Here is an 18500-nt window from a genome sequence, read left to right on the forward strand (position 1 = left end):
CTAAATATTCACTGCTTTGTTTCTAGTGTAGGGCAGAGATTGACAACTGTAAATCTGTTTTGCTTTGAAAGTAGATTTTGTGTGCTGCTTACAACAACCCTCTGCAAGAAGGACTAATATTAAGTAAAGCAGTTTTTACCTTTGGATTTTGATGACTACCTTTACATCAGGTATGCAGAACATTCACTTAGCAAGGTCATTGACATCAGCTACTCTTCATGAATATGCCGCAGTAGTGTGTAGAGTTTATGCTACAAAAATAGCCTTCTCTTGCATTAAAAATTAGTTATAAACCTTAATTCCCCACTGACCGTACCTTCTGTCACATATAGGGTGTTAAATGACACTGTATTCATTTGTTCAGAAATGTGCACTCATCTGAAGAGATTGTGTAAGTACTATCATCTGTCAGACTTAGATTACGTACAAGTACTGCCATCTGTCTGAGTTACATGCATAGTACATAAAGCATATGTTTACATTGCTTAGATGATAGGCATCTTCCTGCATATTATAGTATTCTACAAATATGTTCAGATATTTCTACTTCATACATCAGACTACATTTGCTTTGTTGTATTAAGTTACTGATTTACTTTTTGATATGCGAGTCTCAGAATGTGAATTTTTAGTTACAAAGCCTCTTAGGGCATGTGTGTTTGGCAGCCATATGGATAATTTATTTATTTATGTAGTTAGTTCTTATTTCTGTATATATTTGTTTATTAGCTTTGTTACTTGAGTACATGGACTGATCCTTCTGGACCTTTTTCTCGTTGTGAACCAATCCAAAGGCAATCAAGCTATACATCACAAAGTTTGCTTTACAGTGGCAATGTCAATTGCTAGAACAGTTAGACTGCATGCAAAATAATAGCTCTACATGTAGCTTCTGTGTTGCCCGTAGTTGGTAGATGAGCTATATGAGTTCAACAGAACTCACCATATAGGTAGTACAGTGTAAAATTCAAATTAAATGTAAAACATGGTGCAGCATGACCCAGGGAAGAGCTAAACTATGCCATCTACCAGAGAGAAGAGTGTAAATAGTGAGTATATGAAGAGTGACGGGACAATATCGGGGAGGGAGTGACTGGACAATATCAGGAGGAATAGTATATAGTGCCATAAGCTTCACATCATCTGGGTTTGATTAGTGGTCTTGGTGCTGGAAAGATTGCTGTCGAGAGATTGGAATAAGCAGCCAATGCCAGCTTACTTGCACTGGAGAGCCGGAGTTGGCAGATTGCAAGGCCATTCCAAGACCAGTCTGAGTGCCACCTGGAGGAAGACTCACGTACAGCTGCTGTACAAAGAATGTGGTTGACATGAGCCTTTTGAGGAAGCAACACTGTCTAACTGGGATTGTAAGGGTGTAAAAGCTCACATCCACAGTGGCCTAGCATAGCAGGCAGTATAGTCTGCTTTCCTGTCAGCTGGGAAGATGGCTATAAGAAGGGAATGTTAGGACCATTCAGACAAACTCCTTACACCTCTCAGATAACAGCTACAATCTTGGTTCTTGCCTCCCTTTTCCTGTGTCTTAGCTCTTGCATAGCACTGTATGAATTTATGTGTACTGAATAATTTATTTTCCATTATTTGTAACCTGTATGACATATGTTATGTCATAAATTATCGAAATAAATTAAGTTGTAGTGTGCACTTGATTGCACATGGAGAATGACCCCTGAAGCAGAGCTCTGTCACAGAGTTCTCCAGTTTTTGCCTTAAGTGCCAAATTTAGCCAATCTGAAACCCTATTGGCACTTTTAATAGGGTGACAGTACCATACGTAGCCAGCCAGAAGAAATTACGTCTGGGGTCTGCTACACTCCAGGTGACATTTCATAAGTTCCCTCCTACAGGGCCTGCTACTGTTTCCAGCTGGTGCTATGAACCTTTAGGGATCTGCACTACAAGGTCAGTCTGTGCTACTCTGCATCACTTTATATTAATAAGGGGGCACATTCCCTCCCCAGGCATCAACAAAACTTGGACCATTTTCTTATGCTTATAACTTCAGCACTATGAATGGATCTACTCAAAGGACAAGGAAATGTGATCATTCAGCCTCCAACTCACCCAAGAAGCAGGAGATGCTGAAAAAAGGTAAGGAACTGAAGAAACTATCTGCTGCTGAAGAAGACAATAATGGACAGAGCCAACAAGAGGAAGGTCCCATCTCATCCTTCACTAGAAACCTGGGTAGCCTCTCAGGTTTGGTACAGGAAGGAGACGTCTTGGCTAGTATAGGTTCATAGGTTCATAGGTTCATACTAGGCTATCTGCCCGAGGGCATTTACAAGCCTAGCCCATCGTTTTGTGGCTTAGGCCACCCCTTTAGTATGGGGAACTATACCCATTATTTTTCTGTGCCTCTGTCGAGCAGTGACACTGAGGTAATCCCTGGGGTATATCTGCGATCTCCCATCCATTGGTCAAGATTTCTCTTGAACAAGGCCAGCGAGGTGCTCTGCCTCACATGTACCGGGATTTTGTTCCACAGCATAGGGAGTCTTTGGGTGATGAATCTATCCCTCCAGCACGTCCTATTAATAGCCGTGTCAAGGTTTAAGTCTCCGCCCTTGTGGCTCTGATGGATCTAGATTTTTGAGGTGAAGCATATTCATCAAATCTGGGTTTGACATGGCCTTGTATGTTAGGCAAAGGTCACCTCTGAGCAAGCGTGCGACTGAATAGAGCTGGAGTTCTTTCAGTCGGGCAGCATAGGACAGATTTTGAGACCCTTTATCCTTTTGGTGAGGAACTTTGTGGCCTCTCCAGCTGCTGCAAGTGTCGGGTCAGATACATTCGAATGGGGCATTGTACTCAATCATTGGTCTGATGAGTGATGAGTAAAGGGAGACTATGACCTCCCTTGATCTAGATGAGAATCCCTTCATGATAAGGTGGGCAATGTAGAAGGTCTTCCTAACTACTTTAGCTACATGGGTGTCGAATGACAGACTACTATCAACCTGGGTCCCCAGGTCCCTGATAACTTCTTCTGTGCTCAGTGGATTGCCACCTATTTGGTAGCTAGGGGTAACCTTGTTTTTCCCGAAGGGTATGACTATGCATTTTTGGCATTTAACTTTAGGCCGTGGCTCTGGCACCAGTTATCCGCTTCTGTGAGACCCTTCTGAAGGATATCTGTGTCAGATGTGTTTTCTACTATGGCCCAGTTTGCAGTCATCTGCAAACTTTGTCAGCCATAACCCTCCTGTGTTTGCTTGTACTGAAAAGTAGATGCCAAACAAGAGTGGGCCCAGGACTGAGCCCTGTGGGACACCACTTGTGACAGGCTTTGAGTCTGACATGGCGCCAGCAGCTCTGACCCTGTGGGTTCTGTCACTCAGCCAGTTTGCAACCCATCTTGTGATGTATGGGTTGACATTTAAGCTGATGAGTTTTGCAATGACACCCAAATGGGGTATTGTATCGAAGGCCTCAGCCAGATCGAGGTAGCCTGTATGGACTGCCTTTCCTCATCAATGGCTTTGGTGACTGTTTCAAAAGTCAACCAAGTTTAAAAGGCATGATCTGCCTTTGACAAAGCCAAACTGGGTTGGATCCAAAGTCTGCAAATTCCCTATGTCTTTATTTATGAGGTCCATTATGATCCTCTCCATGGCTTTGCAGATAAGGCTTGTCAAGCTAATGGGCCGGTAATTTCCAGGGTCGGTGGAGGCACCGCCTTTGTGAAGTGGTACCACAGTTGCAGTGCGCCACTCCTGGGCGTATCCAGAGGTAAGACTTTGATTAAACAGCTGTCCTAGCTGTGGGTTTAATTCCTCATTGAGTTCATGGAGCACACAGCCGGGGACACCATCAGGTCCCATGAATGCTGTGTTTTTTGCTTTGGAGAGAGCAGTTCTCACTTGGGCGCTGGAGATGTTTGGGGGCTGCAATCGTTGGTATAGATATCTCTCCTTTTGGGGAGAGGAGAAGTTTGCACTGAACCTGTCAGCCAGTATGTTGGCAATGTCTGTAGGATCAGTAATCTTCACATCATTTTGAACTAGCTCTGAGCATATCTGGGAGTTTCCTCCCAGGTTTCTAACATAGCTAAAGAAGGCCTTATGATTGTCTTTTGAGTCTTTAGCTATTTTTCTCTCGAAATTTGCTTTGGATGATTTTATGAGAGCTCTTAGTTTTATACTTATAGTGATCAAGGGTGTCTTACCTTTTAAGGATTTTGCTCTATCTTGTAGTAGCTTCCTCCTTTGTTGTAGAGTTTGTTTATGGCTGGGGTCCACCAGACTGGATGCTTGCCTTTGGTACAAAGAGTCTTTGTTTTGCTTGGGATTGCCTTATCCATGCACTCCTGCAGGTGCTGGTAGAAGGCATTTGTAAGTGATTCAGCGGCTTGAGTACTGTTTTCCCGCTCGGGGCCTTAAAGGAGACCACACTAGTCTTTAGAAGTGTGAAGTCGGCTTTTGAGAAGTTCTTTACTGTGGTCTTTTTATTTCAGGTGGGGTGGGATGAGGACCTCCAGCGAGATTAGTTTGTGGTCTGATCTCACCAGTGAGGGGTACACCTCCGGTGTTGAACATTGTGCTCCCATGTTCGTGATGATGAGATCAAGTATGTTATCTCCTCTTGTGGGATGGTGACTAGTTGTTCCATGGCATTTGAGTTTATGAATTCCAGGAACTTTTGGGCTAGGGTGTTTGGGCTTGAGTAGTGTTCCCAGTCTATATTAGGGTAATTGAAGTCACCTAGTATGATGGTGTTTGGTGATACATTTATCCCCTCTAGTGTTTTCAGGAAGGCCATGTGAGGTTCCTGAGTTTGTGAGGGTGGCCTGTAACATGCTACAATTTGCAGAGCAGTCTTGCCTATGGTTAATTGCACCTGGATGGTCTCCGATGCATCGTGCGTTGCCACCAGTCTTGAGGTGTGGGTGTCCTTGATGAATATGGATACCCCCCCTCCTTTCTTGGTATTGCCCAGATTTTGGGGCCGGAACGCATGATATGAGGTAAAACCTGATAGCGCCGGGTGCTCTCAGGAGCCTTGAACCAGGTTTCTGTCACAGCACAGACATCGATGTTCTCCATACTGAGAAGGGCCTCGAGTGCGTGCATTTTGAGATTTAGACTTCTGGCATTGAGCAGCATTACCCTTAGTTTTTTCCTTTTTGTGTTCTAGGGTGGTAGGTTTAGAATTTGAGCCTTGCCTAAAAAGGCACTATGGGGTGGCAAGAGCCTTTGCCAATATCCGAATCCCAGGGTGACAGGTGCAAGCCGTCCCTTGCAGCAGCGTGGCTTGTCCAGCATGTCATCCCAGGCAGACAGACACTGGATCCCCTTTGAATGACACCAGTGTTTAAGCCAATTGTTAAAGCTGATCATCTTATCTCTGTATTGTGGCATCATTCTTGGTGAAGGTAGGATACTGCTCAAGGTCAGGGTCATACCTGTCTGGGCTACATAATCAGAGAGCTCCTCAATGTCTCTTTTCATGTAGTCCAAGGAGGTACGTCTCAGCTCGCTTACACCAGCGTGGACAATGACTGAATCATATTTGTACCTGCTGTTGAGAGACCTGAGTGCTTGCGTTATGTGGCGGATTCTAGCGCCCGACAGGCAGCTTACTGTGACCTTCTCCTTACTCAGTCTGGTGAGCGGGACGCCAGTGTGTCTGACTATGGAGTCACCAATGACTAGTGTGTCTGGCATTGTGTTTGGCCTTAAGGGCTGTGACTGTTTGACACTCTGACTGTGAGGTCTATGTGTTGCAGGTGTTGTGTTCTGAGGTGGTGGTTGTTTGGGTGTCTGCTTTGGTGGCCTCTGCTGTTTTGGTAGATTTTGATCAGAGCCTCCGAGTATGTCTTTGTGTGTTTATGTGTATGATTTGAGGTTGTAATGGTAATATGTGAGACTGGGTCTATAGTGTGTGGTAACCTTCTCCTCCTGACTGGTCTTGCCAGTCCTATGTTGAGAGAGCTCAGCCTCCAGTTTGGCCGTGTAGTTGCATCTCTCGCATGTATTTGTGTTTTGTGGGAGGAGGAGAGGGTTGTCTGTGTACATGAGGCAATTGTAACATTGCCTCAATATTCCCAGGTTCACCAGCTGAGCAGGAGAGGACACTAGCAACTGATCCCTCGACATGCTAGAAGGAATAGACAAAAAACTTTAAAAAGATTCCGGGGACGTGGGTGACCGAGAAATGGGGGTTGCCTTTTTGGGGTACTATCTATGACAAGAGTGCCGTATCAAGGTAATAAGTACTGTAGGAGCAAGTGCTACGTTTAACAGATAGAGAATAGTCTACTTGGAGTCAAGTAGAGATGATCTTTTAATTATAGGATACGCTGATTAGATCAGTAGTATAGTTCGAGGAAGGTAGTTTTAAGGGAAAATTTGAAGAGTGGACTTTAGGTAGTCCGAATAGTTTAAACCTGCTTAACCGCCGCTGCCCTAGTGTGCAACAGTAGCAACTCCGCTTAAATCGGCTAAATCGGCTAAATCGCTAAAGCGTGCTTTATAGCAGGGGCTGGAAAAGACAGGAAATGACCCAAATTGGCCAACAAACCACAAGTCACTGCCCTAAACCACTCCTCCGAGGACAAATGAAGGAGTTATGGAAATGACCCCTAGTGGCCAATAAAACTACAGTTTCAAGTCAGTAACCACCTCTCCGGGGCAGGGAAGCTGCTCAATGTTAGTCACTCCCACTGATAAACACAGAGACCCTCCTTCAGCCCAAGCAAAATGGCCTCACAGAAACTTTCAAACAGTTCAGGAACAGCAAGCCTGTAACTGAACTTTTTAACTCTCAGAAAAGTGGGAAAAAGCAAGATTTTTTTTTGTTTTGTTTTTACAGAGATAGCAGAGGTTCACAAGTAATATCAAGTTATAACAGTGCAGTAAATGACCCCACACAAGAGTGCTAGGTCAAGGACAGAAAATATGCAAGTTTTAAGAAAAAACGATTTAAAATTAAGTGCAAACAGGAAATTCAGCAAACAGCTTTTGGTTGTGCTCTAAATACAGCTACTAATACAGAAATCAAGTTTAACAAGCCAGAAAATGCTCAAGCTAGGCAGCTATGCAGAAAAACTTAGCAAATAAACAGAGAAAAATACTTAAAATCTCAAAAGTGGCTCCTTCTTCTCTCAGCGTTTTTCCTCTTGAGGGTGCTTCACCAACAGCCAACAAGCCTGAAAAGACGCTCAAACCACGAGGCAACTAGGTTTTAAGAGAGGAAGATGAAGGAGTTATGGAAATGACCCCTAGTGGCCAATAAAACTACAGTTTCAAGTCAGTAACCACCTCTCCGGGGCAGGGAAGCTGCTCAATGTTAGTCACTCCCACTGATAAACACAGAGACCCTCCTTCAGCCCAAGCAAAAATGGCCTCACAGAAACTTTCAAACAGTTCAGGAACAGCAAGCCTGTAACTGAACTTTTTAACTCTCAGAAAAGTGGGAAAAAGCAAGATTTTTTTTTGTTTTGTTTTTACAGAGATAGCAGAGGTTCACAAGTAATATCAAGTTATAACAGTGCAGTAAATGACCCCACACAAGAGTGCTAGGTCAAGGACAGAAAATATGCAAGTTTTAAGAAAAAACGATTTAAAATTAAGTGCAAACAGGAAATCCAGCAAACAGCTTTTGGTTGTGCTCTAAATACAGCTACTAATACAGAAATCAAGTTTAACAAGCCAGAAAATGCTCAAGCTAGGCAGCTATGCAGAAAAACTTAGCAAATAAACAGAGAAAAATACTTAAAATCTCAAAAGTGGCTCCCTTCTTCTCTCAGCGTTTTTCCTCTTGGAGGGTGCTTCACCAACAGCCAACAAGCCTGAAAAGACGCTCAAACCACGAGGCAACTAGGTTTTAAGAGAGGAAGATGAAGGAGTTATGGAAATGACCCCTAGTGGCCAATAAAACTACAGTTTCAAGTCAGTAACCACCTCTCCGGGGCAGGGAAGCTGCTCAATGTTAGTCACTCCCACTGATAAACACAGAGACCCTCCTTCAGCCCAAGCAAAATGGCCTCACAGAAACTTTCAAACAGTTCAGGAACAGCAAGCCTGTAACTGAACTTTTTAACTCTCAGAAAAGTGGGAAAAAGCAAGATTTTTTTTGTTTTTGTTTTTTACAGAGATAGCAGAGGTTCACAAGTAATATCAAGTTATAACAGTGCAGTAAATGACCCCACACAAGAGTGCTAGGTCAAGGACAGAAAATATGCAAGTTTTAAGAAAAAAACGATTTAAAATTAAGTGCAAACAGGAAATTCAGCAAACAGCTTTTGGTTGTGCTCTAAATACAGCTACTAATACAGAAATCAAGTTTAACAAGGATGGAGGATTTGTCCTTTTCATGCCCAGAGATTTCACCAGGGGAAGTTGGCAATTTGGAATAGTCATGTAGTGGCAGAGTGGACTCCGTCCCAAGTTTAACTTCAGCCTCATATTCTTCACTGGGTAAATGAAACACCTGCAGAGAGTAGGATATTTCTGGATTTGATTTATGTCATGTTTTAAGCACCAGGCAACAACCCCCAGCTAGGTCAACTGTTTATCCACTTCATGCAGCTTGGTAATTCTGCCAACTGTATAGAACATATAGGTTAACATTTGAAACTGCTGCTGCGGTTGCTTCTGTGTATTATGAAGAACCCAGTGACATTTGCCCATTGTTATACTGGGATAAATCATTTTGTATGGTCTGGTGTTTTGTCATATAATAGTGTTGGCAGATTAATTCTTTTTTTTTTTTCAGATGAGCACTTGAATGACAGGGTCAAGATGAGGACACCCTATTCAATATATTGTTGCTGCTTCTTGCTCCCTCTCACCTGCAACTCACCCAAATGTTATTTTTGATCCATGTTCAAATCACCATAGGTAAAATCCACTACCACTTCCTTGCAAGCTATAGGTCCCCCACTATGACTCAGGAAACCCATACCATGTACTGAAACTTATTAGAAACACTAACCATCCAACCCAATACCTTATTCATGGGTGACTTTAATTACCTCACTATTAACTAGGAATCCTATATGACACCAAACGTACATGCACAGAAATTCCTGGATTTTGTAAACACAAGACTCCCTGGACCAGATAGTCCATACACCAACCAGGGGTGCAACCATACTGGATCTGGTGCTCACTAATATGGGAGACTGCTGCACTCCCCCTACTGTAATGCCTTCCCTGGTAAGGTCAGACCACAAAATGGTCTCTTTTGAAGTAAAAATAAACTTTGGGCACCCAGCTAAACCTGGAATATTCAGGAACTATTCGAAGGCTAACCGCCTGCTATTAAGTGAGAACCTGACAAAATTTCAAGCCCCTATAAACCCTTTGCCTATGCAGAACTGTTCACAGAAACCCTGTACAAGCATGCTAATAGCTGCATAGAGGCAGCTGTACCCACCAGGAAGAAATACAGAACTACCTGAAAAAACAAGCCACCCTGGTGGAATCACAAAATCAGTTGGCTGTATAACAGGAGGAAGAATATCATGGCAAAAATTAGGAGGTGCAGCACCCAGCAGGATAAAATCACTCTCATCAAACTAAACAAATGACTCAGAGGACAAATAAAGTCTAAAAAAGTCAAATTTGAGGTAATTTTGGCCTCCCAGGCCAAGGACAACCACAAAGCATTCTTTAGCTATGTCCGCAGCCTCAAAGGCAATACACAATTGTGTGCAGAACTCATTGTAAATAGAGCCACCTATACTGAGCCAGAAGATATAGCAACCCTCGTGGCTGATAAATTCAGCTCCAACTTTACCCGTCTCTCCCCCTTAACCTTCCCTCAGGAAATATCATCAAATGTAACTCCACCTGCTATCACTAGGGAACAGGTCCTTAATGCTCTTTTTAAGACCATGAACACTGCATCAGTGGGCCCAGGCAATATCCCCAGGATGCCTGAAACATGACCTATTAGGGCCTCTGGAATTACTATTTAACTGTAGCCTCCAAACAGGCTTCATGCCTCATAAATGGAGAAAGGTAACAGTCATCTCTCTGTACAAAGGTGGGCCATCTTCCTATTCTGGAAACTACAGACCCATAAGTCTCACTAGTCTTATATGTAAAGCCATGGAAAGAATTATCATGAAGGTGATCAACAGGGACATAGTAAACCTCCAGACACTGGACCAAACCCAGTTTGGTTTCGTCAAGGGCAGATCATGCCTACTCATCCTGGTGGACTTCTTCGAGAAGGTCACCAAAGCAATGAATGAGGGCAAAGTCATTTACACTACCTACCTTGACCTGGCCAAGGCATTTGACACAATACCCCACTCAGGTATTGTTGACTAACTCAAGAGGTTAAGTACAAACTTGCATGTCACTCAGTGGATAGCCAGCTGGCTCATAGACAGGACCCAAGAAGTTAGAATTGGGGAGTTCACCTCTACAAAGAGACCAGTCACAAGTGGAGTCCCTCAGAGATCAGTGCTCGGACCGCTCCTTTTGTCATTTACTTCTCAATAGTCAAGGCCAATGTCAGTGGTCTCTGCCTGACTAAATTTGCAGATGATTGCAAATTAGGAGCTGTCATAGAATGTCACACTAACACAAATGTTCCTCAGGAGGGGCTGACACAGACAAACAACTGGTGTTAGAGCCATGGACTAAAACTAAATGCCAAGAAATGCATATCAGTATCCTTTGGGAAGTCATCCATCCCTGGTAACTGTCATATTGACAACACACCCCTTAGAGCTGACCCAGCAGTCAGGGACTTAGTGACACACATAGATAGTAATCTAGCTTTTGTCTACAGTGGTGAGGAAATCATTCTGTGTTGTGCAACTTATAAACAAAGGTATTGCATCCAAGGAAGTCATTGTTCCACTGTATTCGGCATTCATCAGACCTGTCATTGAGTACAATGCCCCCTTTGGTATGTAAGTAACCAGGCATATTCAACAATTAGAATGTCCACAGAGGTTCCTCAGTAAAGAATAATAAGGAAAATATTATTATTATAATATATTATTATATAATAAGGAAAATAAGATCTATGCCTGGCATACAGGGCATTGTCAGACCCCACTCTAATGGAACTCCGGCATATAGGGCATTGTCAGACCCCACTCTAATGGAACTCCTGCATACCCACAAAACAAACAGCACCAGAATTACTTGTTCTGAAGACTTAAACCTTGCCTGTGATATAAATAGGACCTGCTGGAGGGATAGGTATGTATCCCAAAGACTACCCCGTCTGTGGATTAGGCTCCCCATCCATTTGAAGCAGAGTTCCTCCCTAACCCAATTCAAGTGCAACTTGGGTAATTGGATGGAAAACAGGAAATTCATCCCTGGTTTAGCACATATATCTCTAATGGACTGAGGTAACCTGTAATTGGTTCATCTCCCAGGCCCATGCTTACACTTATCAAGGGTATCAGAACTTGTCAGAGATGTGAGATGTATGGCTAGGCTTAAAAAGGCCCTTGTTGTCGTTAACGTAGTAAACATCTATGAACATATGAATCAAGATTTTTTTCAAGTCCATCCTCAGCTAAATTGGGGTTGGCGACTCTTTACTGTCAGTCTCTGAGATGGATGCTGGACACTACCAAGACTGATGACCAAGGTGGATGGGTAGTGGTTCAAGTCAGTGTAGCACATGTGCATCTATTCAATGGCCCCGGTGAAGAAAATCCCAGTATGTTAGATGCCTTTGAAAAGGTGATCTGTGCTCTTGTGTGACCTTAGGACGGTCCTATGGCAGGTGGAGATTTTAATGTGGTTATGGACCCTTGCTTAGGTGGATTCCTAACAGAATGATGCTTCTTCACAGAACTTGTCTGTTTTGCAGAAGATTTCCAACTTTTTGCTGTATGGAAGGTATTACATCTGACAGCCCGGGAGTATTCCTATAACACCCTGAGAGTAGCCAGATGGCTTTGTAATCAGCTAGCCAATAATATATTTTTATATGGGTGGAAACATCAGAATTGTGTAAAAAATGCTGTACTGGACCATTGTATTGTTTCCCAGTCCTTTACAATTAGCTCGCCATTCCCTACTTTTAGACAGTGGAAGTTCGACCCTCTTTTGCTGCAAGTTTATGATGCCAGCTTTGAGGATATTGAGTGATATTTGTGCTAGAATTCCAAAATGTACTTGACACACCACGGCTGAAATAATAAAATAATTTTAATAAAATTAATAAAATGTATATGGTGAGTGCTTTCACGGTATAACACACTGCTTCCTCAGACCAATAAAATTACAAAAGTGTGACATACCTGCTTTTAAAATCAGAAACAACCAATCAGCTACAAATAATCAAATGAGGAAAATTATTCTCATCCAACCAAAACACTCAAAAAGTGCAGGAATCAAGCTATAGATCTGCAATCAATCAAAATCATTCGCTATGTGCACAAATCACAGTTCAAGTTGAGCCATAACAGCCAATCAACGTAAAGCAGGAAGGGTTCATAGTAAGCTAACCAATCAAATAACTGTCTATGAACACAAATCAAAATGCATTTCTCGGCTGTAACAGCCAATCAAATACAACATGAAGAAATGCTTTCATACTTAACAAACTATAATAATGAAGCTAAAAAAAACACGATTCTTTAGAACAGGTTTGACAGATAAAGCTTCATTTAAACCAGGAAAGCTGTCAGCTTTTAGACACAATCCATTTACGTTCAGCACACTCAGTCTTAGTCCTTATATCACTGCCCCTGAGATTTAAGTGAACAACTTCTAAAACTAAAAATCTAAAAATATGATCAGCCCCATAGTCGACTTTGAACTGTGAATGTATGTTATGCCAGAGTCAGCTAAGCTAGATGTGATGTCATTGTGTGTCAGAGCTGGGAGAATAGAATCTTCACTGCATCTGTTTGTTTACTTTTCAAAGTCTGATATGAGAGAGTAGAATTCTCATAGCAGATTCCTGTTACTTTAAAAACATTGCTATAAAAGCAGTTTCTGAGCCAGTCGTTCAGTTTTTTTTTCCCAGAGCTGTTCATCAGTAGTAGTCCAGTTGTTTCCAGAGTAGTTGTTCCAGTCGCTGAGAACAGACAGTAGCCTGGAGTGTGGGCATAATTCCTCAACCTGTCTTGCCAAAATAGCAGTGTAATCTTGCCTTACTGAGTTATTTAGATTAGATATAGTTAATCTTCAGGTACTCAGGGAACTGCAGCTCATTAGTTAGAGGTTTCCTAAAATTAATTTGAGATCTGTCCTACAGTATTATTTTCATATTTCTTGTGTGTGAAATTCTGTTCTTTATTGGAATCAGTTATACAGTATTTACGTTTTAAACCCTTTTCATTTATTATTAAATGTTTTACTAGAAGCCGCGGTGGTACAGCGGTAGCGTTGTTGCCTCACAGCAAGAGGTTCTCCTGTTCGATTCTCGGCTGCAGTGCCTTTTGTGTGGAGTCTGCATGTCCTCCCCGCGGTCGAGCGGCATCCGAAAGACATGCGTGAATGGGCATGCCTTTGCTGAAGGTTGGGTGTCGGGCTGGCAACTCGGCACCATAAAAATCGACTGCCAATCATTAACGGACCGGAGTTCTGCTGTGGCGACCCCTAACCAGGAAAAGCCAAAAAGACAAACAAACAACAAACATTAAATGTTTTACTACTTCTCATCGTGGCTGGTTATTTAGTGAATATTTGTAATAACTTGAGAGTGTTTATGGTTATTATGATAGCACCAGAGCCACTCCGAAAAGCCTTACTGCTTGGGATACATGCTACCATTTGTTTCAATATCTATTTTACCCAGTATAATTGAACACAGCTTTTGAAGGATATTGTGATATTTGACTGATGGCAGCTATTACCTTGTAATGTGGGCAAAGAAACACAGCAGGTAAATCTGTCTCAGTCTTTCCCAAGAGTGTGTGTATATGTGAATATCAGACATTTAAGAGTGAGCGTGTCAGATACCTAGAACCGGGGGAAAGTGTTCTGCAATGGTTAGTGTGGAGATTCATTTGGGGTCCCCATTCCCATGTTTTGGAACTGTTCCTGGTGTACTCTTAGAGGAAATTGTGTATTTCTGTCCCTGCTTTTAGTGACATCCCCTTATCGGAGACAGTGGTGAGGACTGAGACTCCTTAGTTACTGCCCCAGTGTAAAGAGGGCTAGTTACACACCAGCGTAATCTGACACAGAGTATATCTAATTTTTAGGCCACTATATCACGTCCAGGAAAACATATTTTCACAGGAAAGCTTTAAATACAAATGAAGGGCAGTTTGAGTTAGACTTGGTGTAAGAAGTTGGAGGCACAACCTCAGTGCATTTCAGTGTTCTCATTCAAATGGACTAACATGTAAAGTGAGTTTAGATACTTGAGTTGTTCTTATAAAGAAATATTATGAGAATAAAATCTTTAAAATGGGAGATAATGACTATACAGGAGAAGTGGAAGCTGTACAAATTACTACAGTGGGCAGCTGGACTCTCTTCTGCCAGAATTCTATGATGGAAATGTGCAGATATGGCTCATAAATCCTGTATTACTGTATTGTGAGACCTTGATAGGGTGGTGGATATCAAACCCTTACAAATAAACAAAATTATTCTCAATGAGTATGCCAGGGTAGTAAATGCTCTCTCCTCCAAAGTTCCAAGTGTTTTGGGTCCAAGGATAGTAGGATCATAGGAGGTTACTTGGCTAACGGCCCTAGAGCTTTTTTAAGTCTAGTCATTCATGCCCCAATTTTCCCAAATATCAATGCCCAGTGGGGCTAGAATGGCATATATCTGTGCCTTCTATGCAATGGTCTTCCTCCTCCTGATTTGTCCTGTGATATCCTCTTTTTGCTTTCCATACCTATCACATTGAAAGAGGTGTAGACTGCTACAGATAAACTTCCACAAGGGAAATCACCTGGGATGGATGGTCTAACATCTGATTTTTCAAACCCCAGTTAAGTTCCCCTGTTAAGTTTTTATCAAAGAACCATAGAAGTTGGGGAGTTCCCAAGTGACACTACTAGAGCCAAGGTTGTCGTTTCTGAAACTCCACAAAGATTCTCTGGTGCCAGACAGTTATAGGCAAATGTCTTTATTAAAAAAGAAAAATCCGTGGTATCCTTTGAAGTCTCAGAAAACCCAGTATGAAAACTATACTTGGTCAAAAACAGACTAAACAGAAACTTCGCAGTGTGAAGGGTTTGAAGTTCACTCTCTGAAATATGTTCACCTAGTTAACTAGTAAAATTCGATCTTTAAATTATGTGCTACAAAATAATAAAATAGTAAGCAGTCCACAGTTGAGTTAAAATTGGAATATCCTTTATTGAAACATCCTTTATTGAAACTTTTAAAGTTCAGATTTTATTAGCGAACTAGGTGCATAACATATTTCAAGGAGTGAACTTCACACTCTCCAGACTGACAAATTTCTTTATTACAAACTGAACTCAAGATCTTTGCTAAGGTGATAGAGCTGAGACTAAAAAATATTAAACCTGGATTGGTCTGTGATAATCATTTGCTTGTTATTAAGGGAAAACAAGGGAGCGTGATGTGATCAGAACTTGGCTTAATATTCAGAAACACTCACAAACTTGTAAATGGAACGTTGGTGTCCTTTTTATTAGATTTTAATACAGCACTTTATAGCCTGCACTTGAATTATATTTGGGAATTATTCTGGTACTGTGATGGCACAGTGGTGCAGCTGTAGCACTGTTGCCTCACAGCAAAAGTTCTCTGGTTCAATTTTCGGCCGGAGTGCCTTCTGTGTGGAGTCTGCATGTCCTCCCTGTGTTTGTGTAGGTTTCCTCCGGATGCTCCGGTTTCCTCCCACCTTCAGAGACATGCATCTGCAATGTTTCTCTCTAGGTCTCCGCTGAAAATTGGCTACGTTCCAAGTCAGACTTTCCTGGTTAACAAATGTTAAATAAATAATACTATTAGTTTCCTACTCAATTTATTAGTTAGGTGCATTTGATGTCTCAGAATCCTATGGCTCAAATATTTTCTGATATCCTTTCTAGGCCTATGCTATTGGTGAGTGGTACTGCTAGGATGCTCTCTTTCTCCCTTAATTTTCATTTTACTGCCCTTAGTTATAGATAAATATTTCCAGAGCAAGTGTGCTCTTTTAGTTTAACTTTGGGTGAGATGTTACATCTACTTATCCCTTGGTTTTCCACTGACTTTGTGTGGTGTTTCTAAGAGTCCCTGAAAGTCAAGTAAAGACTGTTTTGAGATACCCGAGTAAATTGCTTCCATTACTGGGCTTCATGTAAACAGTTCTAAAACTGCATTCATCCCCTTTTTTCTCTTCAGAGTATTACCCTTTCTTAATACTTTTTCTAGTGAACAAAGCTCCTTATTTGAGTATTGTTGTGTTTGCATGTATGATAAAATTAGTAGATTAGAGCATGAAACTTGTGATGGAGGAGTAAGGAACATAATAGTGGACCACATCCAAGCAACTAAAACCTTTTCACTTCCCGTAATACTTTTTGTTTTGCAGCGCCCGCCTCATGTAATCTTCTCTGATTAGATTAATAAAGCTCAAATGCTATTGACAGATTTTATCTAGAAGCCAAGCCACCAAAAGTAAGAAACAATGATTCATTTTCAACCAGCATGGAGGGTTTGGAGTTCTAGAACATGGTAGGGCTGTGCTTTGACTGAATTATATTCAGGCATTGATGAAGAATAAACCTCTTTGGCGCTTATTGGAGATTTTTCATAGATTACAGATAACGCCTCTGCTGTGACCAACCCCCTCCTTCAAAGTTTGGGAGCTATATCTATGCTTGGATACCGTTTTGATTGCCTCCTCTAGAAAGTAGCATTTTTATCTAATTCTGTTTACCTTTATGTGGAACCATCCCCTGTTGTTAATAAATGGGAAATGATTAAATGGACCAGTTGGATATAGGCTGGGCTGTATTACCTTTCTGATATTTTGGATGGGGCCCTCCAAGCCATGGTGACATGGACTGATATTAGGAGTATGTATCCCTAATTAATCACTTCTTGGTGGCTCTGTCTTCAGCTGTGATCTTGCATTCCGGGTATGATATATAAGGATAGAACCAGGTATAGAGTTAATATATCCATAAAGGGTTCTGTAATCCCATTCTCGCAGACAGAGATACCCCCCAGATAGAAATTCTTTTCTAGCTATCTTATAGAAGAGCCAGTAGTGCTCTGGATGGACACTTTTGATAAATGGAATGAAATGCTGGATACTCGATTCTCAAGCAGCAAATCTATTTGCCTTACCAGATAATGGGCCAAGAGATGCCCTTTATTATCCAGATTTGCCTTTTCCAAAATATTAAACTTGGGTGTTGGCATAGTAGTTAAGTTATTTATTTCACAAGCAAGAGTTATAGGTTTTGATTCTTGTCAAGGGAAATTGGTTAGGCTTAAAATGTCCCATTAGGGCAGCTCACTTAATACCTACATACGAACATCACTGGCACCTTACTATGATATGGCTTTTTAAGTTTCGGCTTAAGACAGACTCTGATTGCTGGCATTGTGTGAGGTTAGATGTTCAGTACCTGCATTTACTTTGGGAATGCCCCAAGGTTAGCAGATTATAAGATGTCATTATTGATGGACTATACTGGGCCCTACAGGTACCTCTACTGCCTCATTTTGATGATAGATTGTAGTTAATGAGCATTGATAATTCACGGTTCCAGGCTGATGATTTGCAATTAAGATGGATATTCTCTGTGGTTGCTACCCTACTGTCTGTCCTGATCTTTTTTGAAATTTTAAAATACGTTTAATAAATGGTCACATAACGTGACAGGGTAGGAAGCAGGAATATTGGAGAACCTTGCTTTTCAGACTCTACTGTGATAAGGTTTCAATCTCCCAGTATCAACTAATATTTCTATTTCTTAAGTGATCCTTTGTATTTTACATGTAAGTTAGTCCACCAATGTTTTTTAGATATGCTGCACTGACTAATGTCCTGCCTGAATGTTGAACACTACTGTTGTTATTATGTTCACTGCACGGTTTTATTTTTTTCTTTCTTGATATTGCTGTAGTAAAGTTGCCAAAGTTAAAATTAAATTAAACTTAATGATTTATTGCTGTTTTCATCTTTCTTTAGTAATACACTTATTTTTGGAGTCTTTCACTACTTTTAACACCATTCAGTTTTAAATTCTGGGACTTTTTACCAAGCCTCCACGTTAGACTGATGAACAGGTGCAGTGGTAAATTTTCCTTGCTTCAGTCTGCAGTAATGTCATTTTTTAAACACTGTATCCATGATTATTTCAGTAGCTTTAAGACACATGGCTACAGTTTAGAATGCTGTTAAGCCTGGCCTTTACAGCATGGTTCATTCTCTGCACAAGAGCATGAGTTGAGACATCACATATAGACAACTGACTGGCCGCTTACTCAAATGACATTTACCTTTTTACCTTATTGTATTAATTATGAATACTGTTACATGATTCTGTGCATAGAGTACATGGTACTGTTCAGATCATAATTTTTGCTATTTGCTTTAACCTGTATTGTTTCATT

The 18500-nt window shown here is 41.4% G+C and overlaps 1 protein-coding gene across 1 annotated transcript in view; it reads left to right on the forward strand.

Moving 5' to 3' along the window:
• Positions 1–18500, forward strand: part of ALDH16A1 (aldehyde dehydrogenase 16 family member A1) — an 818106-nt gene that overhangs the window by 469110 nt on the left and 330496 nt on the right. The gene's annotated exons all lie outside the window — the stretch shown is intronic.

This window comes from Protopterus annectens, chromosome 17.part0, assembly GCF_019279795.1.
Source record: "Protopterus annectens isolate FY-2018-M chromosome 17.part0, PAN1.0, whole genome shotgun sequence".
In the NCBI taxonomy this organism is placed as follows: Eukaryota; Metazoa; Chordata; order Ceratodontiformes; family Protopteridae; genus Protopterus; species Protopterus annectens.